Raw genomic sequence first — 7,121 nt, 5'->3', positions numbered from 1 at the left:
GATGATCTATTTCAATGTTAATTAAATTCAGAAAGTATATATTTGCATTTACTGCAGATATTCATCAAATGTACCGTTTTATTAATATAAATGGGAATCAAAGAAATCTCCAAAGAATTTTATGGAAAGAGTGAGTTAATGAACCCGTTAAAACGTATCAGGTAAATACTGTTTCCTACAGAACGTTATTGCTCCATATCTAGCTATAAGAACACTCAAACAAATTTCCATTGACGAGGGAAAAAACTTTCCAAGTGCTACATCAGTCTTGTGTCATGACTTTTATATGGACAACGTTTTAAGTGGAGCGAGTACATTGGAAGAGGCAAAAACTTTGCAACATAAACTTGTTGACATTTTAAAAACCGCCCAGATATCATTACACAAGTGGTGTGGGAATACTTCTGAGCTTATACCAGCCACGGAGAAAGAGTATGAATTCTCATCTACGGATGAAATTAACACATGCGGCTAATACGCAATTATCCAAAAGAATGTGTATTTTGAATGTCCTTTGTTCGACCGTCGAAAATTTGACACAGAGCTATAATTTAGCCACAAGATAAAATTCGAAATTTAATTTAAGTGATTGCGATTTTGAGTTCTTGTATTTACATTCATTCGAAAATACAAGCAGACAGAAAGTCAACTCTTAGACTAATGTAGTTGCAGGTATATTATAGTTCAGGATCATCATCATCATATTTGGCTAGACAGACCAGGATGGGCCAGTGCCTTCCTTTGAATTCTATTTCATCGCATTCTATTTTTGATACTTGTGCGCCTGTTTCTTTCCTGGATAACCAGGAAGTCTGTCTCCACTGACTGTATCCATCTCATTTTGGATCTACCCCTTTTCCTACTTGTTAGAGGTTTATGTACAAGAATTTTTTTTATTGTTATTTTGGAATCATCGTCCATTCTAAATATATGAGCCGCCCAGTTCCGCCGATTTATTTTTATGAATTTTATAATATCTGGCTCTTTATAGATTTTATATAGCTCAAAGTTATATCTTGTTCTCCAAATTTTGTTGATTCCTATCCCACCAAGAATGGCTCGCAGAATTTTTCTTTCGAAAATGGCTATTTTATTTTCTCTAGCTTTGGTCAAGGTCCAGATCTCTGAGCCTTAGGTAAGTATTAATCTAATTAAGGTTTTATATAGTAAAAGTTTTGTATTTCTTGATAGTAGTGAGGATTTCAAAAATCGTTTTAGTCCGTAAAAGGCTTTATTTGCATTCATTAGACGACCTTGAATCTTCTTGACTGTGCTATTGTTATCGGTAACTATAGAACCAAGATAAATAAAACTTTGAACAACCTGAAATTTGTGAGAACCAATTTCCAAATGGGATTCATGGGAGGTTCTATTACTTAGTACAGGCATACATTTGTTCTTTTCGCTGTTTATGATAAATCCCATGCTATTAACAGCATGCTCTAAAGAAAGAAAAGCATCGTTTAATACGTAAACAGTTCTTGGAATGATATCACTTTCGTCCGCATAGGCCAAAATGTGTGTTGATTTTGAGAATATATTGGCTCTGATGTTAATTCCTGTATTTCTTATGACTTTCTCTAAAGCACGTACTTGTTTGCACTTTTAAATTTATCTTTATGCTTGTTTTATTTATGTAATATATATATATATATATATATATATATATATATATATATATATATAACACATATTTTTTAGCAGTTTCGTGGCCGAAGAGAGAAGATACTTTTGAATTTTTAAAAACTTTGTTTTATTCAATTCCAGGAGGCATAATTTATGTATAAGAAGCGAAGACAAAACTAACGTCAATTCACAAGCGGTACAAAAACAGAAGATACCGAAATTCGGTAATTTTTTCAATGAGATTTTGATAGGGATTCTTTACACGTATCGATTTAGGAAAGGGAGCTATAGGTATATTTTAAAATAATTGGCTTAGAATGACATGTTTTTATCCCTTCACTCGAAGTGTGGAAACTTGCCGATTTCAGCAGTTTTACAGAGCTTCTGTACCTTAATTATATAAAAAAGGTAGAAATGGATCAGGAAATAAGAGATCATTTTCGAATGAAGTTAATGAGTTAAATTGAGAAAAAAATTAGGAAATTAATTAGGATTTAATTTAGATTTAGATATATCATTACATATATATGTTACCAAAAAAAAATCTTCACATTTTTACACAGAATAATTAAATAAAATTATGTAATTCTTTAAAAACAATTATCTTTCCTTTTTAAAGATGAGATTTTTTATGGGGGTGCTTTCAAAATATTTAATGCTTACAAATTTTTTTAAAAAAATGTGTATTTTCCCTAAAAAAAAAGGATAAAAAAAATTTCGTATATTTTTTAATGCGTATTTTTTTCAAGGAATTAAGTGTTTGTGTTAAATTATGTAACAGTTCTGAAATTTGCCGAAACAATTTATGATTTGATTATTGATTTATAACGATTATCTATATTTAAAAAGACTAATACTTTAAAATTTCTAGAATGAGGGTGTCTCATTATTTAAATGTAATGAACTTAAATACTTCTAAAAAAAATTTTTTTTTTTTTTGAATCTAAATACTAGTTGCAGAAAATATCAGAAAAAAAAATAAACTACTTGGGAGAAATTAGTAGAAAAAAAATTTAGCGTATTCATAAAAAAAAAAGGAAAGAAAGAAAACCTCAATAGAGACAAGGTTAAAAGAGCGGCTTTTAAGCGTCAATAATTTGGCATAAATAAATGTTAGTATTCAACCATTTAGCTAATAATAATTCTTTTCCTGTTGAATAATAAATACCGTTCTTGTGATTTTTTTTATCAGAATCAGAAAATGTTTATAATATATAATTTTATGAAAGTTTTTATGCTAAAAGCATTTTTTTAAATAATTTTTTTTTATGTTGAAACTAATCCTAAGAATCCATGAATTAAGTTCTAAGAATAATATGTTTAAAGATTTCTTGTTTTTCCTGGGATCTCATACTGGAGAATTTAAATAATCGTATTATGAAATTTTTAAAAAAAAATCGTATTTTTTTCTGTCATTTTAAAATATTAAATTAATATGAAAATAAGTAGATGGCAAACACTAATATTAAAATTATCATTTCATCTTTTAACTGTTATTCATCATATTTTAGTGAATTATGTTCACTTTTCTTAAAATAATTTCTTAACATATGCAGAATTATTTCTTTAAATCATTCAAGAATAGAAATCAATAATTAATCATGATAACTGAGAAAAATTGATTTTTTAATTTTTAAAAGCTGCATTTGTTTGACTTCAGATTTTGAAAGATGCCTTAAATATGACTATCTCCAAAAAAAAATTTTTTTTTAATGCATTTAATTCTGATATTTATTTTTCTGATAAAAATAATCTTACTTTTCTATTAATAATAGAATTAATTATCAGTTATAGCAAGATAACTGATAATTAATTATCAGTTATAAGAGAATTAATTAATTAATTATCATTATAATAATTAATAATTAATTAGCATTATAATAATTAATAATTAATTATCATTATAATAATTAATAATTAATTAATTATCATTATAATAATTATTAATTAATTAATTAATAATTAAGTTATAATTAATTAATTATCATTATAAGAGAATCTATAGCTGTTTTATTTACTAGTATTTAAACAATCTCATATTTCTGAATGAATTTTCTTGAAAATCGCTATTATCTATACTCATAAAAGGAAAAAAAATGGATGTGTATGTATATATATTGCAATAGTTCACTTAGCAATGTCTTTATTAAGAAACTAGCCGCCTTTGGTGACCAGCAGTTCGACAATATAAAAGATCTCCAAAATTTTCAAATATATTTTATGTAACTTGATCTCTTAATAGCTTTTTCTGCAAAATATTTAGCTATCAAAGTTTCAGATTTTGATAGTTATATAATTCAGTCATACTATTGCGTAGGCCTTAAACAGTTCTGTTCATTGTATTACTTACTAATTTCTGTCAGGGCTCATAAAATTTGCACATTAAATTAGAGTGGAAATATTAAACTGCAATTAATATAAAAACATTTTTTACTGAAACCAAGCACATCTTTTTTTGAATATGAAAATTGAATGTAGAGTCGCTCAGCATTGAAGTTGTATATGCAATGCAGAATAATTTTTGTAATTTATACAATATCTTAAAAAATTACTCAACAAAAATTTCTCTAATTCATCGTAAAATTCAGTTTTTATTTTTACTTTCAAAACATTTAAATGATGCAAATGAATATATTTTATTTGACTTCAGTCAATAAATGTTCTTATGAAAAAATGATGAAGTTTAAATTTTACACAGTCCTTTTGTCCTAAGGAGTCATATTCTGCGAAATACTTTTGACACTTCAACTCTTAACTCAAGTTCAATAAATAAACTTTCTATTTTCTGCAATCAAATCTGTCAGTTTTTACATATCAATATTAGAACAATCAATATTTTCATAATCATAGGCCAATCACTGTTGAGAAATCCTGGTAAAAGATTGGCGTATCTTCTTTGAAACGGACTTTGAAGTGTTCTAAAATCGCCAATTTTTATAGAAGAGTGATATTCAAATTTCATAAATTATTTAGTTTTAATGAATGATTTAGTTGATTGAAGTTCAAAGATTTTTATTTAACCCTTAGCGCTCCGAAAAGTAATTAGATGCATAAATATCTGCCATATAAGAGAACTTGTTCATTGCTCGGAAAAATTAATATATATGAATTTTCCCAGAAAATTAATCTACATATTTTTACCACTCTTAAGTATTTTTACCAGTCAAAATTTAATAAAATAATTAAATAAAATGCCAAAAGATGCACTGCCTTGAATGGTTCCTGAGAGGAGAGATCAAAGTGCTAAGTGTTAAAATATTGATGTCTCAAAACAATTTGTTAAATAAGATTCAAAGGTTAATGTAAAAGGGTAAACATGTAAACGGATTACAAAGGGTAATGTAAAGGACCTATGTAAAAATTTAAAATTTTTAATTCATCGGATCATTTATTGACTCAATTAATATAAAATGTAATTCTTTAGTTCAATTAGACCATTTTGTTAGTAGATGCGTGCCCCTGATTAAAATTAACTGATGGGCGCTGATTACAGTGATTATCCAATAGATATATTAAATCATGTTTGCCTTAAATTTAATTGTTTCATTTAATTAATACTATAGATATTGTAAAATATCATAGAAATCTTTTCCCCCGTTTACTTTTTAGAAAATATATTTCAAATTTTTTTGCTTCACACAGACACTTGCTGAAATTTACACTTTTATATATTTATTTTACAATAATAGTTGATTTGTTTTTTTAATATTAACTTCTGTCAATGTGATGGCAACAGGTTGATAAAAGCTAATTTTTTCCCATTGACGTGCTCATGCAGATTAAATTTTATTTTTATTCTGTGCGAAATACATTGTTGAAAAATATAGTTAAAATATTTCTTTAAAAACTCGTTAAACATCGAAACTTAATTTGTAGATTAAAGCATTGATATCATTAAAAAGAAAATTTTTTAGTTTTATCTTAATGCAAAAATCAATTTTGTGCTGTAATTTTTTGGAAGTTACAGCGTTGTAATTTTTAGAAAGTGTATCCCTTTTTAAATCCTGTTACTCCTTAATGTAATAAATTTTTGTATGTATAAGGATAAATGTTAGTGAAATGAATTAATATTAGATAAGAATGTTATCTGTAATGCGCATAAACAATGCTGAATGAGAAAGTTTTTGTATTAGCTGAAATTTAAACACTTTTGTTTTTCAAGTTCTCATTTTTGTTGAGATTACTGAAAATTAAAAGAGATGCATTGCACAAAAAGCGGAATAGTATAAGGTTTTTAGTACAGTAGTAAATGTTACAATAGAATTTGAAGTTCAATAAGCTCTTGTGAATAAGCGATCAAGAACAAGCGAAGTAAATTTTAGCAACCATAAATCTGATTTATAAAATTAAGTTGGTCACTTCTTTCTTAAAAACTTTAAAAAAATGCTTTTTAATGTATATTAGCATTTGTGTAATAATATATTTTACAACTATTTTTCTTCAATTCATGGTTATATAGGAGTAATCATAATTTCTATTTTGAAAAAAGCAACATTCCTACCAAGTTATTTAATTGGATCTCTCAAAACTTTTTTTTTAAATTTTAGTTACATACAAAGGTACAAAAATTGCTGATAAGCTTTCAGAAATGCGAAACAGTCTTGACTATGCTGAATGTCAGATAGAGAAATGTTTGCAGTTTATTTTTTTATTTGTTTATGTTTTTTGTTAAATGTAAGTGACCATATTACGCATATTGTGAAATATTGAAAAAGAATTATTTAGAAATTATATATATATTTTTTAATTTCTAACGCCTTTTTATTATTTTCATATTATTTTTTTATGTAACACGTTCAGATGTTGCATTTAAATATCGTTTGCGGTACATTGGATTATGTATAGTTAAATCTCACAGTAAATAAGCTAGAAAATGAAGTAATATATTTCAGATTTGAAGGAATTTCAGTAATTATCAACATTTTCTTATTAAAAATATGTTGTTGTTTTTTTTCTCCTGAGAATTAACCAGCAGCTGTTTTTAAAGTTATTAATATGATTCCTATCATTTATTTTAGCCAAAAACGCTTATTATTTTGCAAAAAAAAAAAAAAAAAAACCTTACTTGAACAGCTTTAACGTAAAAAGTACACTAGCTCATTTCAAGTATCAGCTTGTGGAATGTACATACATATAGAAAGAACTAAACATTATTGATATCCATTTAAATTTGAATTTAAAGCCCTTTCTATGTATTTTTCTGTTGTTGTTTTGTTAAATAAAGTTAAACCGTAAGAAATATAAAGATTAAATTCTCATAAAACTAAAAATTATAATTCATTTTATTAGATTAAATTTGTATTGTGCACATTATAATTTTTATAAATGTTCTTCCATGTGGGAAAATTATAAACGTGTTCCTTTATAATAAATACATTTTTAAAGCAAATTTCTCACATTTTATATTTATTATTTTCAACATTCATCTGAAACGTGGTAAGGGTCTTCAGCATTTTTCTCACGGAAGTTTCGTTTCGTTATCAGAGACAAGGAAT

The sequence above is a fragment of the Argiope bruennichi genome, chromosome 4 (assembly GCF_947563725.1).
Source record: "Argiope bruennichi chromosome 4, qqArgBrue1.1, whole genome shotgun sequence".
Lineage (NCBI taxonomy): Eukaryota > Metazoa > Arthropoda > Arachnida > Araneae > Araneidae > Argiope > Argiope bruennichi.
Note: the sequence above shows the minus strand (reverse complement) of the source record.